This window comes from Capricornis sumatraensis, chromosome 6 (genome assembly GCF_032405125.1).
Source record: "Capricornis sumatraensis isolate serow.1 chromosome 6, serow.2, whole genome shotgun sequence".
NCBI classification, from domain to species: domain Eukaryota; kingdom Metazoa; phylum Chordata; class Mammalia; order Artiodactyla; family Bovidae; genus Capricornis; species Capricornis sumatraensis.
Window position 1 is genome coordinate 72239050 of NC_091074.1, and position 26458 is coordinate 72265507.

The window sequence follows — 26458 nt, forward strand, 5'->3', positions numbered from 1 at the left end:
ATATTTCTATTAGGATATAGCTTACACTGAGTCTTAAAGGTTTTGGTGTGGAATATTGTAAGTTTGGGACGTCCCAGGTGGTTCAGTGGTAAAGAATCCCCCGCCAGCACAGGAGACAGGGGTTTGATCCCTGGATCAGGAAGGTCCCCTGGAGGAGGGCATGGCAACCCACTCCAGTACTCTTGCCTGGAGAGTCCCACGGACAGAGGAAAGCGTCAGACACAACTGAGTATGCATGCGTGCATGCATTGCAATTTTTATTACTTTCTAGATAATTCTTACTTTCTTTGATGCAGTCATTATTTAGAAGGGCATTTTATAATGTCCAAGTAGTTAAGATAGTATCTTTGTCTTTCTATTAATGTGTAGTCAGAGAGTGTGGCTTAGAAAATTTCTCCCTTTAGAATTTTATTAAGGTTTTCTTCTTGGTCAACTACATGACTGATTTCTAGAAATACTTAGATGTTCGAGAAAATAGTGTCTTGTTTCTGTTTGTGGAAGTATGAGCTTTCTACCTATGGCTTAATTTTAATTGCTGATGTATGTTGTAGGTTGTAGTCATATTTGCTAGGTCTTTTTTGTTGCTTCCATCAAATTGCTTTATTTACTTAAGCCTCTCTCCTAATAGCAAAATGAAAGGAAATATTTAGAAAGGTTTTGTTTCTTTACTCTCAATTTTCTCTCTATTTTTCACTTCTAGGTTTTGCTCAAGTAATTTTAAACATTTAGTAAAGGATATTATTAGGTTTAGCTTTACCTGTTCTAAAATTCTTCACTTAAAACTTTTGATAAAAGCCTCCACTCATGCTATTTATATATGCATACATGCATGTATGTATGCTGAGTCACTTCAGTCATGTCCGACTCTTTGTGACCCTATGGACTGTAGCCCTCCAGGTTCCTCTGTCCATGGGGATTCTCCAGGCAAGAGTACTGGAGTGGGTTGCCATGCCCTCCTCCAGGGGATCTTCCTGACCCAGGGATCAAACCTGCATCTCTCTTAAGTCTCCTGCATTGGCAAGTGGGTTCTTTACCATTAGTGCCATCATATATATTTATATGGGAAGAACAGATATACATACATTCATACATATATACAGGTTGTATTAAAAATATTTAACAACCTAGCAAAATGGACACAAGCTATGAAGCAAGGTTACCCGTGTGGCTCACCACCCTTTTCCTTCTATTTGTTATCTTTCTGCTGAAGCTGCCATTTGGTTAGCAGTTTCTTAAATATGTTCCTCAAATAGGCAACACCCTGAGAATGCTTGCATAGCTGTAAACACCTTTAATTACCATGTAGGTGTTATTCTTCTAACTAGTTATTTGTGATTGAAAAGTCTGATTCTAGTCTGGGTTTAGTTCTTCCTTTTTAATCTAATTTCTCCTTTTTGTCAGTTGCAAGGGGAAAGATGGTAATTATACAGTGGAGAAACTGAAACTCCGATATTTTTAAACTAAGCTATGTCAAAGCCTCTTTCTTTCTTTAGTCAATTGTGTCTGGAGGCTGAGGGTGGGGGAAATGGGAAGATGTTGGTCACAGGGTACACAGTTTCAGTTATGAGAGTGAATACATTCTAGAGATCTACTATACAGCATGGGAACTATAGATAGTAATACAATAATATGGGATCCTTGAAATACGCTAAAAGTATAGATCTTAAGTATTCTCACTACAAAAAAATTGTAACTGTGTGAGGTGATGGATACATTAGGTTATTGTGGTAACCATTTCACAAGGTATACATAAATCAAAACATCACACTGTATACCATATATATATATATACACATATATATAAAGTGTTTGTTTTTTAATTAATTATTTTAATTAGAGGCTAATTACTTTACAATGTTGTAGTGGTTTTTGCCATACATTGACATGAATCAGCCATGGGTGTACATGTGTCTCCCATCCTGAACCCCCCTCCCACCTCCTTCCCCCAAAATGTTTATTTGTTAATTACACTTTAGTAAAACTGGAAAAAAATGTGTCTAGGACTTGAAAATTCCTGTGAATTCTGAAGTTCATCTTTCTTTAGATAAGAACACTCTTTGTTCTTTATTTAGTTTCATGACGACTGCATTCACTCCTTTCTCTCCTTCTAGAACTTGCATTATGAGCCAGTTATCTGTCGTCCACGTGTCACATGCGTTTCCTTCACGGTTTTCATCTTCCTGAATTTGTTGCTCTATTGTGAGATATTGCTTGTACAGGATACTAAATCTGTTTTTAGAACCAACTATCTTTTCTTTCAATTTATGTATGAAAAGTTTTGATGAGAAAGCTATATTTTTAGACCCAGAAAGTGTTTTTTATTCTCTAATTGAATCTCCTTAAGAGTTTTTACAGGGCTTCCCTGGTGATTCAGACAGTCAAGAATCTGCCTGCAACGCAGGAGATCCAGGTTCAATCCCTGGGTTGGGAGGATCCCCTGGAAAAGGGAACGGCTACCCACTCCATTATTCTTGTCTGGAGAAGTCCATGGACAGAGGAGCCTGGCGAGCTGTAATCCATGGGGTTGCAGAGTTGGACACGACTGAGTGACTAACACTTTCACTTTTTCACTGGGTTCTTAGAGTTTTTAAATTTTCACACTCGATTCTGTTAGTGTCCTGTGGCCCCTGCTCTTCGTCCTCTGCTTTGCCTACTTTTTTCTGGTTATTGAGTGCTGGTTAAAATAGTTATTCTTTTCTTTAGCCTGCTCAGGATTTTGTTGGATCAATCACTGGGTAAAATCGCTGCAATCTCTCTCCTGATGGCAAGGCCTAGGTGGTTCTGTCTCATTAAGTGATAAGGAACAAAACAGCAGGGTTATGCTCTTCTCCTGAGCAGAGGGAGGGAGCTTCTGAGCAAACCTATCCCTAGGACCTTGGACCACCCCTCTGCCTCAGGGACCAAAATCGCCCTGCTTCCTGCTCCCCTGCAGTTCCTCTAAGGCATGAGGCTTGGCTGGCCCTCAGGGCCACACACGTGGGGCCCTCCAGGCTACAAGCTGCCCTCTACCTGTGAGTGGTGGTCTCAGGTCCCCCCTCCAGGCTCCTCCTGTCTCGCTGCCTTGCTGCTGCTTTTCTCCAGAAAGGGAGTCAGACCCTCTTCTCCAGTCTCTTAACCTCCATAGATGGTCAGTCTCAGTATATACTGTATTTTAGGATTTTAAAAAGTTGTTAAAGTTTCCAGCACTGACTGAAAGGGAAAAGGGAGGAGTAAAAGAAAGCTCTGAAAATACTGCTTGGACAGGGAAGACTGCACACGCTGTGTATTTATGCATGAATGCATGCATGTGTATCCATAGCAGTTACAGGGTGATAGCTACGCCATACAAGGACCTGCTGTGACCCCAGCTTGTCCCAGCCCTCCCAACAACTGAAGCCACTTGTTCTTGATGGGCTCAGTTTTTTTCAGGTCTTGAGATCTGTATTTCAACGAGGCAGAAGGTGAGCCTACGTTCAGGAGTTCAGGGGTTTAATTGTGTCCTGCTTCTGAGAACTGGACTTCTGCTCTGATCCTGGCATCAAGTCCATCCCTTCTTCAGTCCCCCCAAGGCCGAGCCTTGTTTTACTTGTCCCGGTGCGTATCATTCGGGGTTCAGTCAGAGAAGCAGAGCCACCGGCACAACGTATGCAAAACCGGGTTAATTAAGGGATGTGACCCTAAGTAACCTTGGGAACTGGTCTGCCTAAGGGAGGCTGTTACTTCTGCATCTGGGGCTGGAGCCTCAAGTCAGCAGAGCAGGCAGCTGGGAAGGAATGACGGGAAGGAGGTAGGGGATCAAGGATAAATTGGAGCCTGCAGGAATGGGCTAGAATCTGAGCGATGGGCTGGAGTCTGCTCGGTGTCTCACTTCCTTTGAGACTCCAATTTTGAAGGCAGGAATGGCTTACAGGAAAAGTTTTGCTTTTCCTTGTGGGGCACAACCCTCAGCTGGCCCAGGGAATCAGGGAGTAAAACGGGCAGGACTAACAGGGGTGGAGGGTCTGGGTGCTGTCCCGTGCCACCCCAGTGAGCCAGCAGGAAAGCAACAAGGTGGGTGAGGCCTTGTGGCCTGCCCTTCTGAGCATAAGAAAGAGTGTGGCTGCTGCTTCCCTTCCACCTTCCAGATCTCATGTAAAAGGTTCTTGTGACCAGAGCTAACCTGGATCTACAGAGGAGGGAATTCTAGGAAACACAGTTCCAGTTCAGTTGAATGGACATTATAAACCTCTATTCATGAGGCTGCAGCTCAGGCATTCACCCAGGGCCATTGGCTGCCCAGTGGCCTTGCAGCTCACCTGCAGTTTCTCACCTGGCCCTGTGCCTGCCCACATATTAGTGGGAGCCTCTTCCCCACGGGCACCGGGGACTCCCAGCTTGGCCCTCCTCAGCCAGGGCTTGTGAAGCTCTCTCTGCTGCTATGATCTGGCTCTGGGAAATCAGACTGGATTCCAGTTGGAAGTCAGAGGAATTTATGGACAATTCCTGGTGGTATCTGAATCTCATGGTATGAGGCTTTCATTCTCTGTTATGGATGCATGGGCAGCTCTAGGAACCTGAAGCCATGTGTAAGGAGCCTCTCCGAGGTACGGTGGAGCTCAAGGCCCAGGAGCCCTTATCTCAGAGACGGGGTGCAGCACTGACCTGGCCCAGGAAGGCCTCCTTCCCTCTCAGCCCCATCCCGGAAGGGGAATACAGGTCATTCCTGGTGTTTCCAGGATGCTGGGCATGACATAGGGCTTAGTCTAAAGTCTTCATTGCTTTTACAGGGACCCTGAAGCCTGAGGAGTGGCAGGAACTAGCCCAGGAAACAGAACAGCATTAAGAGCAACATGTGGAAGCAGACACCTGGCTTCATGTAGGGGCCTGGCCTCTCCCTAGGGTGTGTGGCCTTGGGCCACACTTAACCCCTCTACCCTTAATACACTCATACCTAAAATGGGAGAAAACAACAGTGCCTGCTTCATTGGACTGTTACACAGATTAATGGACACCTTGCTAAGTGCCCAGCACTGAATAAGTGCTTAATAAAACACACAAAATATGTGGACAGTTTCCCCACAGCCAGAGTCCTCCAGCCCAAGGATGCAGGGCAGGGGGAACTTTCTTCAGTCCCAGGTGAATCTTCATCTCAGCCACCTCTGCTGGCTTTTGGTCGCCTCCCTGTAATACCTGCATCATTTTGCCTTGCACTTGAGTTAGGTGCTGGTTTGTCTGTTGTCTTATCAATCAGGGATCTCAGAGTTCCACGGCCTGGGTTTCCTTCATCTCTCCCCAGGACACAGTCTGGCACAAACCAGGCCTTCAGAAGAGCTCTGAGTGAATGGACATCTTCGAGGTCCAGAGTTTCTGATTTGGAGGGACTGGAAGGTTGTTTAACCCAATTCCCAACCTGATTTCAAGAATTCCTGTTCAGATAGTTTGGTGTGTACTCTTTCAGCCTCTGCCTGCATACCTCCTGTCCTGGGAGACTCACTGTTGCTCAGGGCAGCCCATTCTGTTTTTAAAAACAGCTCTATTTTTAGAATTTTCTAATTTTGTTCAATACAGTTAATTTTCCCACTGTTTACATCAAATTTTGTTTGGAGGCTGAAGAAATGTACAGGGAAAGAGCTGGTAAATAAGGATTGCTCCTAGTTTTATGGCTGAGGTTACAAAACAATAAAAAGGGTGACAGAGCACAGAGTGTAACTTTTATAAACTTTGCTCAACGAGGTAGATACAGTCCCTCGGGAATTTCTATTCTTTCTGCCTCCAGAGTTTCCTCAAGAATCCTTACAGGGTTGTTATTTACAAATCCAGGCAGGAGTTTGTAGAGGGCTCAGAGGCAGCAGTTTATAAGAGGGTTTGAAGACAGAAGTTTATAGAGAACATGAGCGTTTGTTTGCATGCTAACCTTCTAAAAGTTGTTTTTCTGCTCCACGATTTTAGGAGTGGAGTTGTCCGGGTTCTGAGGGTATATTGAGAGCTCCAGTAAGAGAGGGGTTGGACTTTCATCTCCAGGACAGGGCAGCTGCTTCTGGAGGGGATGCTAGGATTTGAGGCCAGATCCTTCCCAGCCCCTCCAGAGGGATGCTCTCTAGAGTTTGGCCAGAACATCAGCCCCCACGGATTAACCTGAAATCCCCTCAATGATTCTAAATGCCAGCTCTATGGAAGAACTGCCTTCTAGGCACTCACAACTGGATAGGGGCTAGACAAAGACAGAGTGGTGAGGACTCCAGTACCAGCCAGAAAGTTTTTAGACCTCCCTGTGGCCACACAGTCTGGTTAAGGCTTCCTAGAGAACTTCAGAGAATGCTTGCACTAAACCCTGCACCTCGAGCAAGCAGGAAGGATTTGGGGGGCACAGTATGGCGTGGCTCAAAGAACACCAGAAAGGGAGGTCAGGACCCTGAGGATGGACATCTGTTTGCTGCTAACTCAATTTTTCTAGCGAAAAGTGAAGACATTAAGATGTCCCCAGCAGAGGTTCAGATCTTTCCCTACCCACATCAACTGTTATTAGGCCTCTGACTCTGTGTGTGTGTGTGTTCAATGCTCAGTCGTGTCCAGCTCTTTATGACCCCATGGACTGCAGCCCACCAGGCTCCTCTGTCCATGGGATTCTCCAGGCAAGAACATTGGAGTGGGTAGCCATTCCCTTCTCCAGGGGATTTTCTCAACCCAGAGATAGAACCTGGGTCTCCTGCATTGAAGGTGGATTGCTTACCATCTGAGCCACCAGGGAAGCCCCCGTCTCCGACTCTAACAATCTGTGAATATGTGGTCAGCTTCAGGACGGCAAAACATTTATTGGTGGAGGTGAATACTTAGATGGCAAATTTGGCTTTTATGTGGAAGAGGTCTCAGTACAAATGCATTTTATAAAAGGAGATGAAGAATAGGGGCTCAGACTGTCTCTGGGATAGCTATCTTTTGTCAGTTTATTAAAGTCAGATTTATTGCTGACTCCCTGACCAAAAACAGAGCTGTTAGCAGTCTATAACATGGAGCAGAAATATGAGTTTTCAGTGAATCAGAGAAAAAATATAAAGAGAAGAAACCTTAATGACCTGTCACTTGGAATAAATCTTAGTGGTCACATAAACCAGGATGACAGGAATTTATACTGTTGCTCAGCACTTGAATGACTAATGTGGTCCGAGTGGTGAGACATGGAAATTATTTCTAACAAGCCAGCACCTGTTTGCATACTCTTGGAACTGCGGTCATGCTGTTGAGTAGATATCAGTGGCATACAGGTTTACACTCGTTCAGGCTCAAAGAAGGGCTGCCCTGGTGGCTCAGATGGTAAAGAATCTGCCTGCGATGCAGAAGACCTGGGTCTTCTGCCCGTCACATGGGCAGTAACCTTCCCACACAGCTTGAGGCAGAGGTGGCATTTCATCTCTGTCCTAGCAGTTCTGGAAGGTTCTTGGTCAGAGGAGTAGTGGTGAAATGCTAGAGAAAAGTCACCGGAGAAGCACTGACCTAGGCAGGGCAGGGGCAGTTGAAAAAGGCCTCGGAGGATCTTGGGGTGCATGTACATCTGAACCATTCCTAATCCCACCCCATGCTGGGAATCCGGATTCTGCAGCATCAGAATGACAAAGTTAGAGCTGGGAGAGAGTCCTTAGAGATCAGGTAGTTCCATTGCTCAGAGAAGCAGATTTAAGTTTACAGGATGGAAACAACTGATTCAAAGTCACAGAGCAGGAGTGTCAGATGCAGAATGAAAGCTCAGATTTCCGGACTCTTGGGCATCATCACATAGCCTCTGTTAGTGGACAACAGTCCTTTCTTATTTGAGCCTGAAAGTGTTAGTCATTCAGTCGTGTATGACTCTTTGTGACCCCATGGATTATAGCCTGCCAGGCTCCTCTGTCCATGGGATTTCCCAGGCAAGAATACTGGAGTGGGTTGGCATTTCCTTCTCCAGGGGATCTTCCCGACCCATGGATTGAACCCAGGTCTTCTGCATCGCAGGCAGATTCTTTACCATCTGAGCCACCAGGGAAGCCCTTATCTGAACCTGAACGAGTGTAAACCTGTATGCCACCGATATCTACCTGATGCCCCATGTTCAGTGCTGGGAATGTAACTGCCCAACCAAACAGTCCTACTAAGATATTCCCCATGTAAATCATTTCTGATCCTAAATTGCCTCTCTCAGAGATACAGTGTGTTACCTTCTATACCATGTTTTCACATCCTTCCTCTATGTGATCCTACACACCAAAAAGGCAGACAGGATGGCTGCTTTTGTTCTAACTGTACAGATAAGAAACTGAGGTTCCGAAATTAAGGCTAATAAGGCTATACTTCCATTATCTCAAAGGATCAAGAATCTGAGGAATCAATGAAATCCTGAACAGACTGTAACTAAGTGCTGTTAATGGGTCAAATTAACAGCATTGCCAGGTGTTATGAAGAATGCACAAGATTCCCAGCTCTGAATCTGTTCCCGGAGAAACTGCAGTTCACTGTGGAACAAAAGGCCATCAAACCCCTGACCTCCTCTGGCCCGGGATTCCAGAGATCACACAACCAGTTCCTGGGGGTTCTGGTTAATTAAACTGAAGTTGGTTTTTTTCCCCCTAAAAACAGTTCATCTAAAACTTAATCCTTAAAGAGGATTTCTACGACTGATTTGATGACCTGTTCTTTTTTGTCATTAAATTTTTAAAAACTATTTTAAAACCTGTTCATCCTAGAGCACTTCGGGCTAATTTTTATGCTTCTATTCATTTATCAAATTCACAGCATTTTATGAAGATGATATTTCTTATCTATGCAGGTGTCTTTTCTATTAAGAGGAAGGAATAAAACCACCCTTTCCTCAAAATGATATGTATCTAGCAATAAATACTTGCATTAAAAACATGAATTGCAGTCAATTGTTATGCACAGACACACCCAATCCTGTCTCTGTAATTACAGATGATATGTACCAATGTTGGGTACTCTTTATCTTGTGCTTCATAATCGGCTATTAATTTATGAACTAAACTATGGAGCCGATATTCCAGTTAACCCAGAATAAGCTGTTGCAGATTTGATTTATTGTGATCTAAGAATGGGCATTAAAGGTTATCCAGGTAACAGAGAGCACAGGGGGATGCTGGCAGAATCTGGAGGGGAAGAGGCCTTTGAACTCTGGCAAATATGGCACATGTATGGAAGGGTTGACAGGAGTCAATCTGGGGCCTGGCATTTGAGCCCATTTAGAGCCTAGTCTAAGTAGCTAAGTAGCTCTTGCGACCCCATGGACTCTAGCCCTCCAGGCTCCTCTGTCCATGGGATTTTCCAGGCAAGAAGACTAGAGTGGGTTGCCATTTCCTTCTCCAGGGGATCTTCCCGACCTGGGGATCAAACCTGGGTCTCCTGTATAGAAGGCCAATTCTTTACCAACTGAGCTATGAGGGAAGCCCATCGAGATCCTAAAAGGCTTTAAAAATGATGACTCTGGCAGTCATTTCTTTCAGTCATTTCCCCAGTTAGCACATATTTATGGAGTACCTCTGTGTGCCGGGCACTACACTTGATTCTGTGAATACAACTGTGGCCTAAACACCCATGCTCCCTGACTTCATGGAGCCTATTCCCTAGTGAGGAAGACACATCTTAAATCACAATCTCACATTTGTGTCATTTCCTTTTTCTCTGTATTAACAGAACCCTAAAACAGTTTGGGATGGCAATATGCTGAACTAACCAAATGACATTTCCCAGCCTCCCTTGCAGCTGAGGATAGTCACATGACATGTTTTGCTCACTGAAATGTAAGTGGAAGTGTGTTGGGAATTTCAGGAAACTTTTGCTTTTCTGATGTAGGTGCTGTCCGTTCTATCTTGTTGCTGCTTATTCTTTTTATTTTTCCCCTTTTTTTCCTAGAACGTGAATGTGAGGCTAGAAGTGAGCACCATCTTACAACTAGCTATGAGGTGGCCATACAGATTGAAGTGAGAAAAAAAAAATTAGCTCCTTCTCTTTGGTTAAACATACAATAACTGTGTCTTTCTTACATGCAGTCCCTTCATATAAGATACACTGATAAACCCATCTGTGTTTTGGACGTGAGATTATGAGGCCAGAATTCTCTTAACAGGTGACAGGAGAATAAAAGGGCGATTCTAGCAGTGGCCCACAGCCAGGACTCCAGAATTAAGTCTACAAGGGGTGGCAGATAAGTAAGGTCTAGTCTCCTGTGTTTCAAGGGCTCCCCCAAAGCAGACAGCACGTTGGAATGGGCTGTAAATATTCTTTGCATCATCCATCTGATCGCACTGTGAGACAGGGGGAACTGCACTTGCATGCCTGCTTCACAGGCTGTCACAGAGGAATTAGAGATGGGGGCATGTGGGTGGAAATCTGTAAAAGCTTAGGAGCTGCACTGAAGGTCAATTAACTTTCTTTTAATACCAGGCAGTCTGAAATTAGAGGTAGCAAGGAAGGAGATACATGTAATGAAAGCCTAAGGAAGCGGTGGATTTTGAACTGGCCCCTGAAGGATGGTGCTGACCATGATGGATGGATACAAGAGGCTGAGTACACAGGAAGCTACAGAGCTGGGGGGCCAGGAAAGCGAAGGCTGAGGACCAGTGTAGAAAAGAGGCAAGCCAGGACTCAGGCACTTTCATATGTTAAGGAATGGAATGGAAATCAGATCACTGCTCAGGTTAAATGATCAGATATAAGTATTAAATAAGGTATAAGGTAGGTTGTGTGTGTGTGTGTGTGTATGTGTGTGTGTGTCTATGTTCATGTCAAATGGATGAGAGGGGAGAGGGAGGCACAAGGTGGAGTTTTCTCCAGCAATCAACTAAGCTGAAGGGATGTGGAGCTTAGTTGATTGTGGCTGAATTTCTGGAAGCAGTATTTCCAAGGTCTGGGTGCCCAGAGCTAGAACGTGCTCTGCAGCACAGGCTCAGGAGAAACACAGGCCCAGGGCGGCCTCCTGCTCGCTTCCCAGAGCCGCCCACCGACTCTTAACATGCACACACTGGTAAGTTCTTTCCACACGGCCTGGCAGGGCCATGGAGAGATCACTCCCGGGTAATGAGACAATTAGCTCCTTGCATTCTTCCTGCAGGAACAAATCCGGGCCCCCAAGGCATCTGTCCCCTCCTGTTCTTCCAGCTGGCCTCCTTGCCACGTGCACACCCTGCCCGGAACCCGGCCCAGCTGCTTGCTGCTCGCCTGCCCACTTCCGTTTCCAGGAAGGGTTCCGGAGGCTGGCGGAGCAGGGGGCGGAGTGATTGATGACAGCGCGCGTGCCCCTGAACTCCTCGTCAAAGTTCTTCTACAGGGTTGGCAGCCCTGTGCTGAAAGCTGCTCTGTAGCTGAGGCGGCATATGGACTGCTGACAGAGCAGCTGCTGGGGAAGAAGACGCTGAAAGGAAGCCTCTAGGGATAAACAGAGAAACCCATGGCACCACGTGGCACCCAAGGCAGAATTCTCATCCCCTTCACGGTAAGGAAACTGATTTGGAATAGCCGTGCTAGATCACATGCTCCTAAAGTGATCATCGTCATAGTAACATTGGTTCCGCCCTTACTATGTACCAGCCAGTTCTGTAAACTACTTTGGGTGCATTATCTCGACTTATCCTTCAAACAGACAAAATGACTGTTATTAATCCCATTTCCTTTTTTTTTTTTTAACAGATGGAAAAAATCAAGGCTAGAAAGTTTAAGGATAGTGCGGTTGTCAGATAGTGACTCAGGTTTAACTCCAAGCCTTTAATCCTAAACAGGATAGTGGTTTTCTCTTGCAAGCATTTTGAGATTAACATTGGTAACTAAGATGCACTGGTGGTGTAATTTGCAAAGCAATAGGGCACTTATTTTCTCTGTTGGACCGCTAGAGTTGTAGGGGCAGGTTATAGTCACCTCTGAGTTCCCAGGCTCTAGAACAGGATATGGCACAGAGGTAAACAGTGAATGAGATGAATAATGTATCAATCAACCCTGAGGGGAGCTGCTTTCACATCCATTTTGCAGGTAGAAAGACAGGCTCCTCAGGGAGTCTTGCCTAGGACCTCATAGTAAACTTGGCAGAGAGGAGATCTGAACTCTGATCTTCAGATCACAGGTCCGGAGCTTTCTCTGCTCTACCTGGAGTGTGTCAGGTTAAATGGGGAGAGGGGTTGGCTGGGTGAAGGGGGATGGAGGATAGTAAATGAGAAAGAACATACATCTATGAGTGTGAATTATTTCAGAGTCAGTTGCTGATATCTTAATAAATCCCTGGTCTCTCAAGCCTGGAGAATATTGTTTCAAGAGCATCTAGTTTTAGTAAAAAGATGTTAAAATTTTTTTCTTGTTGTTGGAGGCCTGTCTGCAACCCAATCCCCAGGGAGCCATGGGTCAGTCTGTATCCCTCATGTCTGTCGAATGCCATTTCCCCCAGGTGGATCAATTGCCTTATTTGGGGATCTGGACCTTCCAGACATGTATACAGAAACCAAGAGCCCATTCATCACGTTGAAAGCTAATAGCCAACAGAGATTCAATCCCATCTTGAAGCTAGAAACTTGGAGAGAAGAGAAGTGGACTAATTTTCTCAGACTCCTGAGAGAAAAGTTCCCAAGTATCAAAGGCAGTGCCATAAGCTTCGTGAACAGCACTGCTGGACAGGTCCACTTCGGGCTGTTGTCACGAAGATGAGAACAGAAGCCTGCCACCTCTGGATTGCAGACACTTTTAGGGGTCCACTTTCCAGCCTCTGGGAGGCACAGGGGTACCCTGAGTGGGTGCTTGGACACAGAGATTGAGGAACCAGTCTGCTGGGTCCTTCTTGATTGACCCCTTCCTTTCCTTTCCTTCCTCACCCCCAGCTCCTCCCTCCTCATCCTCACCTAGTCGGACCTCTGCTCTGGGTATTTGCCTAAGCACATCCTTGCTTCCTGCCTGTTAAGCTTTTATTTATATGTAGAAGCCTAGCTCAAGTCACACCCCTTGCACGCTCCCTGGCTGAATTGGTTACTTTCTGCTCAAGGTTCCCACAGTATTTTGCACCTTTGGCTTCTCATATTCTATGGCCTTTGTTTGCTTTAAGAGTCTGTTTCCCACACTAGGCAGAGAAGGAAGCAGTCAGCTCAATTCCCCTCCAGAGGTCCAAGGACCTGGTAGGTTCTGATGCTTGGTTGCTGCTCCCTTTTGAATGAACAATAAGTTGTGATGTCTAAGCTTTTGGCAACCTCAGGTTGATTTTCTTTTGTATTATGCATTTTGTACACACTCCCAAGGGAGCTTTGAGAGACTAGTGGGGAGCAACTTGGAGGACTAGTGAGATCCTGAGACTCCTGGAATTTTGCCCAACCCATGTTTCTATCCAAAAAGTAGCCTGTACCCAGAAAAAATATCTCCCCAGGCTAAACCTGGGTCTTAGAGAGAGAAAGGGCTTGCTGAAGACGGTAGACGTTGGTCTCAAAGACTTCTACTAGGCCTTTTGGTGCCAAGATCACTCCCTCTTCAACCCTTCCAAGCCTTGTAAATGCTGGTATCTTCCCCAGCATCCAAATCAGACCAGAGGGATCTGTGCTAGTAGTTCCAGCTTCCCTGTCATTCCATGCACCAGCCCTCAATCTAGAGTGAGTCACCCACCCTCAGGTTCTTTCACTCAAGGATAAAAAGATGCTGACTCCATAGGATGATTGTGAGAATGAAATGAGATATTATTTATTATCCACTGAAATGTTTAGAGTTTTTTAATGCCATAAAAGTAACAGATTAAAGTGCCCTGGAACTTAATTGTAAGCTTGATGATTTTTCTTTTCATATATGCATACACTCAGGTAACCACCACCCAGGTCAAGATTTAGAGCTAACTGAGATTTTAAAAGTTGACATAGCTTATCGACTGTAAAGCGCTGGAGAAATGTTGGTTTTGAATTATTACCAGGAGGTGGAGCCTCTTTCCCATTGAATTCCTCTCCGTTCTCAAGTTCTAGGTTTCTAGAAATTGTTAGCATCAGTTGCAACCACCCTAGCAATTTGTTGCCAGAGCCAGGACTCCAGAGCCCCAGCTATGTGCAGTGGCCATGGAGACACAGCCCACACAGACCCACGGCTGTCAGGACCACTGCTCCGGGCATGTAGCCCCTGCACCCACCCCCTTAGGCACCAGGTGTTCTCACAGAAGGTGGCCAGTGACAACACAGCTGCTGTGTAGTTTCAATTCAAGACAACTTGACTAAAAAGATATGCCCTGTTTGCTAGGACCTGGGCAGAGAAGGAGAGAGGGACCTTCCTAGAGTGGGCGCTCTACAGCCTGTGGGGCTGTGGACATTAGCATTTACATGCCTGCGAAGTGAGGCCCACCGTGTCCCCTTATCTCCCATGGGACTCTCTTCCTGAGGCTTCCCAGACCTCTCTCTAGTGCTGACCCCTCCTTTGGGCTTGAGTCAGCATCTCTGCTTTGTCTGCTAGCTGTTTCCACCTGGCTGCTCCCTGGCCCTTTAAGCGCAGGGCAACTCATCTTACCTCCTACACCTGGCTTCTTCTTCCTGGCTTTCCTCCTTCATTCTGGCATCACTAATCCCCAGTAGTCCAATCAGAGTCATGTCCCAGGTCCAGTTTTGTCTTGCCACTATTGTTCTGGTCCTTCTCTACTGCTATCTCTGTGTTACCTCTGGAAACCCTCATTCTGCTGGAAACCTTGGAGCTGGCTCTTCACCAAAAATGGGATCTGCTGCCCCATCCCTGGCTATTCCATGACCTAGAAAGATGCCTCTGCTCTAGAAGCACTCCTCGAGCCCTTCCATTGCATGTTATCCACTCATCTGCCTGTTGGCCGCTGCCACCCTTTATCTGAACCTCTTTCAGTCTCCCTGCCTTCTGGTGCCTAGAGTGGAGCTGGCCCTGATGTTGGTGGACGAACAGATGAGTGCTGAGTTCATGACGAGACAGCATGTTGTTGTCTGAGTTCATGACGAGACAGCATGTTGTTGTTTAGTCACTAAGTTGGATCCGACTCTTTTTGACCCCATGGACTGTGGCCCACCAGGCTCCTCTATTCATGGGCATTCCCAGGCAAGGGTACCAGAGTGGGTTGCCATTTCCTTCCTCAGGGGGTTTTCCTGACTCAGGGATTGAACCCACGTCTCCTACCTTGGCAGGTAAACTGTTTACCACTGAGCCACCAGGGAAGCATGAGACAGCATAAGTAAAGGCAAAGCTGCTGAGCCATTAATCACACTTTCAGAGACCCCAGCCTTTTTTTTTTTCTAAGGGCCAGGATATGCTAATTCAACTGGGGACTTTGAGAGTCTTCCTTCATCTCCATCTTTGACCCTCCCATTAATAGAAAAGGGCAGGTGTCTGACACCTCGCCATCCTCAGGGCTTGAAAATGCTGAATCTGGAGAAACTTTGTCATAATTACCCACCCACTTGAAAGTACAAACTCTGTAATTTGCCTTTAAGTGATCTTAAATTAATATAAATAATGAAGTATGCTCAGAATACTCAAGTACTGGTACATCCAATTGAACACAATTAAAATTAAGATGGATTTATTAGTATTGTGACTATTATTGATTAAAATGGTAATGATAAATAAGGGGAAATGTTAAGTACAACAGGGAATCAGTAATATTTCTTCAAAGTAATCATTTTGCTGTGACTACCCAATTATTAGTATATTTAATGTGTTATTCAGTGCAATTAATTATCCACTTTGCTTCTGGGAAGGCACTAGGAAAAAATTACTTTCTGCCTGGAGTGGTGGTTGCTCAGGAGAGGGGCTGGGAAAAGCTGCTGTTTGCTGGGGCCTCTGTGATGAAGACCTTGCTCTTTGGGAATGTGACTCCAGCAGCTCCAATAGAAGTGTCGAGTGCCCTTGGGGAAGATGAAGGGACCCAAGAGACCAGGTTCTTGGCCTTACAGTCAGGTGCTTTTGTAGCCCTGGGAGGTGAGGGTGAGCAGCCAGGAGAGGGAAATCAGAAAACCTGACTTGATTCTGGACTGGGCCACCTAGTTGTGGGACCTGAGTTCCAGAGGTTCATTTCTCTCATCTGCAAAATGGTTAAGGATACAGCCTGCTGGCAAAGACCTGTATGTGAAGGGGATCTGTCAGAGACACAGGTGTGTGGGGCCTTGGTGACCACTTGTCAGGAGACAAGATAGTCCCCAGGCTCAGTCTGACTTACGGATTTGCTTCTGGTTCCTGTAAAGCACCTCTGGGAGTTACCCCTCTCCCCACCCCCAGCCTGTCGTAGGTCCCTGATGCCTTAATGCATGGTGAATGTGGAGGGTTACACGCCTGCCCTCCAGCCACTTCACTCTGTATCCCCTGACCCGGGTTAGACTGTCCATGATCCTCCTTTCCCCTCCTTGCTGGGAAGAATGTAGATGGGTGAGATGATAAAATAAAAATTGTTGGGCACTTTTACAGAGCTCATGCTCATTCACCTTCTTTCTTTCTTTTTGTTATGTGGCATGTGGGGGTCTTACTTCCTTGACCAGGGATCAAATCCGTGCCCCCTGCACTGGAAACATGGAGTCTTAACCACTGGACCACCAGGGAAGTCCCTTTTTATTTTCTTATCTGTCTGTACAACCATCCTACTAAGTAAAGGAGGTTTTATTAACCCCATTTAGAAAACGAGTACCCAAGGTTCTAAAGAGGGAATGTGACCTCCTCAAGGATATAGAGCAAAGTGGTAATCTGGGGTCTTGAACTTGAATCATCCAACACTGAGAACTGTGTTATCAGCCTGTTCCGCTTTCCCACATTATTGTTACATTTCCTTATCGCTGAGTCTTCTGGCTCTCAACCCTCCTCAATGCCAAAGATTCACTGTAGCTTGTTTCACAAAGCTAATTGCTAGTTTTAACATACAGATTTTGTTTTATGAGCTCCAAATTGCCCAAATTAGATTTTATTAAGTTCACATGTATGATTCTCCTTGTTTTTATTAAAAATAAGTTCACTCATTTGTCATTTACAAGGAAGTTTGAAATTAGGATCGTTTTGTATCCACAGAAACACTGGGAAAATCGTATATGTCATCAGACTTTTACCCACAGAATGGGAAAAAAAAAAAAGGCAGCCAGTAATTAGGTGCATAATCCATAGACAAGCTCCAAGAGCACGTGGGGCCTACTCTTCTGCTTTGTGGGTGACAGTTATGACAACTCTCTCAGCATGACTATGTGGTGGGGAGGGGTGGTAGGATAAAGGGGTGGGAGAAGCCGGTACCAGTCCCAGCTCTCCCCTTCACTCATTCTTTGGCTTTAAGAACGACATGCCTCTTGTTTGGGGCCTTGGTTTCCCCATCTGTAATATGGGGGTGTCAAAGAAGTTAGGCTTAGAAGAAACTTTTTATCCCTTGTCTCAATTCTTATTGCTGGCAGAGAATGGCCATAATGCTGTGATGGGAAAGATTTAAAAATGTATCTTTATTAACTAACTCAGTCAGCAGCTACTAACTGAGCAACTACTAAGTACCAGGGACTCTTCTAGGTACTGGGGATAGTTGAAAGCATCAGAAGAGACTTCTGTTCTCAGGGAATTGCAGTGGTAACAACAAAAACAGACAACTAAATACATCACATTGAAAAGATGATAATATTACAAAGGATAAATCAGAGACAGTGATGCTGTTTTAGACTTGGGGGGTGGGGCGGGTCAGCTAAAACCTCTGTGAGGAGGTGGTATTTGAGCTGAGACCTCAGTGACAAATGGGTCCAGGCATGAGGCCATCTGGTTGTGGCAGATGTGCAGATTGCAAGGCAGGATGGGAAGTCAGTGTGTCCAAGGAACAGAGATGAGGCCAGTATATTAGGAGAGGTGGAGGTGGGCTCAGAGGGGTAGACTGTGCCTACAGGGTGATTGATTAGTTATGTCTGCATTGGAATGATGGGGAAGAGTGTTACTAATGTATGCCTCCTACTTACAATTTCTGGACAAAATGGTCCCAGCAAAGATATTTCAGTATCCCACTGGCAAGAGCCCCTTCCTGGTACAGGGCTGGGGATCCCCTTGGGTGGATGCGGGGAGACCCCTATGAGGAAGCGGGGATGACATTTGAACTGGGCTTTGATGGATGCTAATTTCCATACCAAGGGGTGACATGCCCCTCTCCATGGCATCCAGTTCTGTCCTGCAGTGTCTGGGATATACTTCTTCAGTAACTTAGACAAGACAGCCTGGTTTGGGCAAGGAGGACTGTCTGTGGAGGCAGGGAACCTGGGCCCAAGTCCATGCTCTGCTGTTCTTTACACATGTGACTTAGCTGGTCACGTCAGTTTTCCTGAGCCATAGTCTCCTCATCTTTAAAACAGGACAGTAACAAAATTTACCTCTCAGAGTTCTGTAAGGACTTAATAATAAATTAGCTAATAGGGTCTTATAATATGTGATATCAGCATTTCAGGGGCTTCTGTGGTGGCTTAATGGTAAAGCATTGGTTCCATCTGCCAGTGACCCCAAGAAAAATAGTTTTATCTTATCCCAGCTTGGTCAGGAGGTGCTGGTTTGATCCCTAGGTCAGGAAGATCCCCTGGAGGAGGGCATGGCAACCCACTCCATTATTCCTGCCTGGGAAATTCCGCGGACAGAGGAGGCTGGCAGGCTATAGTCCATGGGGTCATAAAATTTGGACAGGACTGAGCGACTAACAACAATAATCAGCATTTTAGTATTTATAACATATATTAGTTAAAACACACCATAAAATATTATAACTATTTTAAAATATATATCATATATATATTATATATTATATAAAATATATATTATATAATTATAAAACATACTATTCTAAAATTGTTTTTATTATTAGGACAACTTCTGACACTCATCTCTCAAAAGAATTGGAACGTTTTTTCTTGAGTGTAAATTGTCACAGCTTTATGGAAAGTAATTAGCAGAATGTAGCATGCTATGTCCTAAGAAATTGCTTGTTTCTTTTTGCCCAGAAATTCTACTTAGAATTTAACAAAAGAAATAAGTACACATCTTTTTCTGGCCAAGATGGAGTAGCTTGGAGTAGCTTGGAGTAGCCTAATTCTCTTGCTAAGAAGTAGAGATGCTGAACAAAATACAAAAGAAATGGAGATGAATCAACTATTGCAAGAAGCGAAAACATGGATGAATCTCACAAACAAAATGCCAGGCTAAAAGAATCAGATGCAAGATCTGTACAATTTTATATTTGAATAATACAAATCACACACATGCACACACACACATATATCACAATATGTATATTCAAATATACATATATATACATATAAGATACATGTGAGTATATATTTATATTTGAATATTACATATATATATTGGTAAGATATATGTGAATATATATAATTCAACCTATTGGTTTTGAAGGTTTGGATAATGTTACCCTGGGAGGAGGTGTACAACAGGAGGCTACAACAGGAACTGAGGTTCTGGTAATATTGCTTCTTGATTAGGGTGGTGGTTCTATGGAGTGCTGACTTGATAAAAAGTCATTAAACTGTACATTTTTGAATTGTGTACTTTTAAATTTACTGTGACTTAAAAAAGTTTACCTAAATAAAAAAGTGAAGAATTTGGCTTATGGATAAAGGTGTGAAAATAAACAGGCTTATCATGTATAATGGTAAAAAATAGAAATAATCTGTCTAAACATGGGAAATATTTAAATAAAATGTGGTAATGACACTCTTTAAACTGATATTTTGAAAGAATTTCTAACCATGTGGGAGAATTTTAGTATTACCATGTGAATTGAGTATTGTTTCATGAACCTGTGTGCAGAATCTGAGACTGGGTTATGATGGCTGCTGCCTTGGCCTTGGAGGATGGAGGGGGTGGCATGAACCCCCTGCTGCTCAGTCTCTGCTTTTCCCATCTTCAGGGAAAGGTAAACACATCTCATTTCCTAACCTTGCTCCTCTTTATTCTCCTTTCTAAAAGCACCCTAGTCCTTTCAACACTCTTCAGATCTCCCTCATCTTGGGAACCCCACCCAGAGTCCTGACCTTCCCTCCAAAGTCCCTCGCCCTCCTCGACCTGAACTCTCTGGCCTGGATAGCTCCCCAGGGACTCCCACCCAGCACTCCTTTCCAGTTCCCACGGACAGTCCAGATGAAAGTCTTGTGGAAGAAGAGAAATGTTTTCCTACCTGCCCCATAGTTTGAAAAACTGCTCCTCCCTGCAAAGTTGTAAGTACTACATGTTATTATTCAGAGTTGTGTTTGCCACTTTCTCCATGGTCTGTCTGTCACCAGTTGGCCGCCTACTCTACCCTAGGCCAGTCATACTGGATTTAGGATGGCTGCTGCCTTAATTACATGAAGATCTGGGAGAGGCTTTGCTTTCACCATGTGCAAGAGCCTGACTAAGTTCCTATGCAAGCCACCTTCCTCCTCACTCCTTCTTAGAGCCTTGGAGTGGGGTGAGGGAACATTTTCCACATATTCCACAATGAGTTTTCATTACTTTTATCATCAGAAAAATATTAAATAATGCTCTTTTTCTCTATGAGTGCTCTAGATTAATGTTCTCAAATGTTAACGAGTGATGCCTGCAAGTCACTTAGGGAGCTTGTTAAAACACAGGTTGTGATTCAGTAGGTCTGGGGTTTGCCCTGGCATTCAGCATTTCTAACCCGCTTCTAAGTGATGCTGATGCTGCTGGGCCATGCCACACTTTGAAGAGTGAAGTGACAGAGGGTAGCTGGAGAGGAGGTGTAAGCTGTGACCTGTCTCCTTGCTCTTCACTGGCCCCCAGGCCCCTATGTTTCACAAATCTTCACATTTTGCTGAATATTAGTGTAACGATAAGTAAGTATGAAGTCTCCCAAGAAGGCTGGAGTCTACATATGTACCTGGGCTAACCAAAGCACTTTGGAGGTTAATTCTTTAGAGAATAGGTTCTCAGATTTGAGCCTCCTTTGAGAGTTGGACTGTGAAGAAGGCTGAGTGCCAAAGAATTGATGCTTTTGAACTGTGGTGTTGGAGAAGACTCTTGAGAGTCCTTTGGACTGCAAGGAGATCCAACCAATCCATTCTGAAGGAGATCAGCCCTGGGATTTCTTTGGAAGGAATGATGCTAAAGCTGAAACTCCAGTACTTTGGCCACCTCACGCGAAGAGTGTGATGGACAGGGAGGCCTGGCGTGCTGCGATTCATGGGGTCGCAAAGAGTTGGACACGACTGAGCGACTGAACTGAACTGAACTCCTCAAGCAGATATAATAAGTTGAACTCATGGAAAAGGCCTTATAATCAAGAGGCCATGACTTCAGCCCCAGCTATGCCAGTGACTCAGTTTCCCAAAACATAATTGATGGAGTTTAGTATAAGTTGTTGGTAAAGATAATGGTTTTCATGATCCTGTGATCTAGGAAGTACTACAATAGTATTCATGTCCCTCAATCCAATACTTTCCCTTCTGGAATTTTAGTGCAAGTAAATCACTCAATAGAAGATAAAGATGTGCAAAGATGCTCAAAGAAGTTAGGGAGCACTCAGGTACCAAGTCCTTACTGGAGGCTGGAGGGCAGCCTCCTGGGCATGCCAGAGGGGATATGAGCATCAGAGGAGGTGGCTAAGAAACCAAGAATATCCTGATTATTACAGGTCTCAACTAGCTTTCATTTTCCAGTTGTATTACAAACAAAAAGTTCTTATAATGTCTCCTTGGAAAGATGAATAGGAAGATATTGAACTACATAGTGAGTTATTTGTTTTATCATTAGAAATTTCTGAATCAAGCAGTGCTAGAGTGGAAAGGAAACTTAAGGCCTCTGGTTCCATCTGCTCATATCAGAGCCCTGGAGAGTCTTGGAAATGTGGTGAGAAGACAGCCCCCCCAAGTTCAGAAGGGATCAGAACTTTTGTGATGCACCCTGGAGTCTCCCAAAGAGATGGCTGTGGTTATCTGGTCTCCAGAGAAACACTTCCAATGACAAGGGGTGACTCCTGGCAGTCTTTTTACCACTAGGTGGGTCTGATTGTTTAGGAATTCTCTCAGGTGAGTGGAAATTCTAACTCCCTGTGGCCTTCACCCCCGACCCAAGCTCTGAAGTAGGTGTTTTCAAACTCTTCTCATGACAAATATCTCCTGGGAGACTTAATACAAATCAAAACTGTAATGAGGTACCATCTCACACTGATCAGAGTGGCTGTTACTAAAAATTCTACAAATAATAAATTCTGGAAAGGGTGTGGAGAAAAGGGAACCATCCTACACAGTTAGTAGGAATATAAGTTGGTATAGCCACTATGGAAAACAGTATGGAGCTTCCTCAAAACACTAAACACAGAGTTTTCATATGATCTAGCAACCCCACTCCTGGGCATATATCCAGACAAGACTATAATTTGAAAAGATTCATGTACTTCAATGTTCATAACACACTATTCGCAAAAGCCAGACATGGAAACAACCTAAATGTCCATCGACGAATGGATAAAGAAGATGGGGGATATACACACAATGGAGCATTACTCAACCATAAAAAAGAATGAAATATTGCCATTTGCAGCAACAAGGATGGACCTAGAAGTTATCATACTAAGTCAAGTAAGTCAAAAGAGACAAATACAGTATCATATCACTTATATGTGGAATCTAGAATATGACAAAAACGAACACATCTACAATACAGAAACAGACTCGCAGACCCAGAGAACCGACTTGTGGTTGCCAGGGGCAGGGGAGGAGGGAAGGACTGGGAACTGGGGTTAGCAGACACAAACCATTATATATAGGATGGATAAACAGCAAGATCCTACTGTATAGGACAGGGAAATACATTCAATATCCTGTGATAAACCATAATGGAAAACAATATGAAAAAGAATAAATATACAAACGTATATATTCTGAATCACTTTGCTGTACAGAAGAAATTAATACAACATTGTAAACCGACTATACTTCAATTTTAAAAAAAGATTAATTTCTTGGATACAGAGGAAAATTCACTACTGAAAGTGGCAGATATAGACTGACTTCTTTATTTAATATTTATCATATGAGCTGGCAGGTAATATACATTTCTTTATCTGAACTTAAAATATGAGATGTGTATCTATACATTTCTTCTAAAAGTTTTAAAATATCCCCATCCCTGTGATTGTGAGAAAGATCAGTGAGGCTGTTTTAAAACAGATAAAACTGAACAAGATGTTGAGAAAGAAGATATTAAAATACAAAAAATAGCCCACTAATATAGTTGTGATTAATAGTAGCAAAATTGAAGTTAATGTCCAATATTGAGGTTAGTGGGTTAATTTTAATTTTTAACATTTATCAAAACCTAGGAAGAACTATATTTTAGAGCAAGTAAATCATTGAATGGAAGATAAAGATGCTCAAAGAAGCATTATTTGTAGTTTCAGTAAAATTATGAATAGATTCAAGGCCAACAATAGAATATAAAGTAAACTGAGATATAACTATGAATTAAATATTCAGTTCAGTTCAGTTCAGTTGCTCGTTTGTGTCTGACTCTTTGTGACCCCATGAACCACAGCACGCCAGGCTTTCCTGTCCATCACCAACTCCCGGAGTCCACCCAAACCCATGTCCATTGAGTCAGTGATGCCATCCAACCATCTCATCCTCTGTCATCCCCTTCTCCTCCTGCCCTCAATCTTTCCCAGCATCAGGGTCTTTTCCAGTGAGTCAGCTCTTCGCATCAGGTGGCCAAAGTATTGGAGTTTCAGCTTCAACATCAGTCCTTCCAGTGAATATTCAGGACTGATTTCCTTTAGGATGGACTGGTTGGATCTCCTTGCAGTCCAAGGGACTCTCAAGAGTCTTCTCCAACACCACAGTTCAAAAGCATCAATTCTTCTGTGCTCAGCTTTCTTTACAGCTATTAAAATGATTAGAAAATCTATACACCAATAGGCACAAATGCTTATGTAAGCTAGCAGAATAAAAATTTGGTCCATTTCTACCTTTTTGGGTATATGGCTGAGCATTAGAAGAAAACATGGAAAAATTACACTTTAGTTGAATAATTATTTGCTTAATAAATATATATACTTAAAATAATGTTATTAATACAACAGTATGGCTATAAAGCCAATGGGAAACTCCATTTGGAAGAAGTAAAAGGTCAAGCCTTTGATAAATCTCCATTGAAACCGAGTACCCTAAGATCTCTGAGGTGTCGAGGGAAGGCCCTCGGGGTTAGCTGGTTCAACTTCCTAAGCATTGTGAGGATATTTATTTTAGTAACCTTGAATATAGCACCCTGTTCTCTCCCTGTCTTCCGTAACTGGTAAGCAACCCAAGAAGTTTTCCTCAAAGTTCGTGCCTACCTTTGGGAGAGACCCAATGTGGGGGGGTGTTGGGTAGAGGCAGATGCTCAAAAGCGCAACTAGGAAAGCCAGACTTCCCATCTCAAGCTTTGTTTTTTCAGACCGAAATTCTTTTGTTCAGAGCAGATTGGCATCAACTTCTCAAAATTTGCATCGTAGAACAAAGATTCATGTTTGAGTAAAAACAAAGAGAACAGCACAGCTTGCGACTCAAAGGTTCCTCCTACCCCCACTACCACCCGCTCAGTTCTCTATTTCTAGTCTGCTGGGGCAGAGAAGCCACTGAGTTGGGCTGGGAACAATCTACTGAGGCAAAGGCTTCTAGAATGAAGGCTGGGCCCAGAGCTGAGACTCTAAGGGAGCTGGTTTTGGGGGCTGGCCCAGGCATTAGGTTTCCTCATTTCTGGGTTAGGGACAATGCTCATGAGCATTAAATTTACCAGGTGAAAGTTTGCATAAATGTGCTATTACTGATTATTTTGCAATGAGCTGGATTTATGTAGAAAGAGCACATGTTTTAGAATCCAGAAGCCTGTATTCAGTCTTGGCTTTGCCTCTTATTAGTGATGGGATCTTGGTAATCACATTCCCTTTACGGGCCTCAATTTTCTGACTTACACACAGAATGGGAAAATAATTCCTATCTTGTACAGCTCACAGGGTTATTGTAAAGGTCACTTGAATAATCAATTGAAAATGCTTGATAATGTGAAATATTATGCACACTAATTATTTTAATAATTAATAATGGTAATAGTGACTTTGCAATTCAGAATTTTATTCTGGAGTCCTAAATATTGATTCTTGCAGGCTTGTAATTATTTAAGGAATGATTTATTGGCTGCCATGTATTGAGGTTATAATATAAGTTAAAATTTTTTTCCAGCTGTGCTGATTGGGGCAAGGGTAGTGTGCAGGTGGGGGTGGTAAACCAGGAAATTGAAGTACCTGAGGAAGACACCTGTCCCGATAAAGCCTGACCAGATACCTTAGTTCAAATCCTAGAGTTACATATAACAAGGAGTATGCAAGCCGATGTCATAAATGATAGGAAGGCATCTTGAAGAATCTTGTGAGAATGAAGAATTGGGGGTGTCCTCGATAGATCAGATGGGGAGCAGGCTCTCTGACCAGTGACACTGAAGCAGATCCACCCAGGACCAAGGGGGAAGACGTGGTGACCAGGAAGATGGGCCACCTTTCATCTGAGCCTTCTCTAGACAATTTGTACCCCTTCCTCCCTTTCTTGCCATCCCTGGGTCTGAATCTCAAGGCCAGGGACCTGAAGCCCTGAGATGTGAACCTACAATACAGTGCTTTCTCTTTCTCTTTTATCCTATCCTTCAGTTACATAGTGGGAGTGATGATATATGATGTTCTTTATTATTCAAATGATACAATTCAATTCTTTTTGTAAAAGAGCTGAAAGAGACAGATGTGATATAGACAAGGAGGTGCGGTCACTTTTCCCCACCTCTCCCCACCCCTGGAAGAAGTGTGGTGGATACCTGCCTCCCCTCTTGGAGCAGTTACACATGTTCACATATTAATCATACATTTTTGGTGCCTGCTTTTTTTCACTAAGTAATTTATTGTGGAGCTCTTCCTACTGCCATATCGCTAATGCACTCTGGTTTCTGAGGGATGGGTAGGCCACAATTTACTTAGCTATTCCCTTCCCTATTAATAGTAGGTTAGGGTTTTATTTTTTTGCTACTGCACACAATACTGTGATGGACATTCTTGGATCCATGTACAAAAACTTGTACAATGAGTTGTGTGGGGCACACAAACAACTATTTTTTTTTGGAAGAGTCTTAGGAATGGAATAGCTGGGTCTGTTGATATGTACATTTAAGATTCAATGGATGTTTTCAAATGGTATGCATCAGCTGGCTTCACCAGCCTACATATATAGTGTACATAAGAAAGTTTCTCCATGTTTTTGCCAACACTTGATATCTATCTATATTTTTTAACTTTTTGTCAGATAATTCTTTTCCCTGACTAATGCAGCTTTGCATAGTTATTGTATGTTATTAATTTTCTGTCAATTGTCTATTTCCTTTATAAACTTTTACAACTTTTACAATTTACTTTGTCAACTGTCTTTTTCTTTCTGCTTTGTTAGAATTCTGTGTGTTATGGATATTAATTTTTACCAGTTAAGTGTGTTGTAAATATTTTTCCTCAGTCTTTTAAACTTGGCTTATCTTATAACCTGGT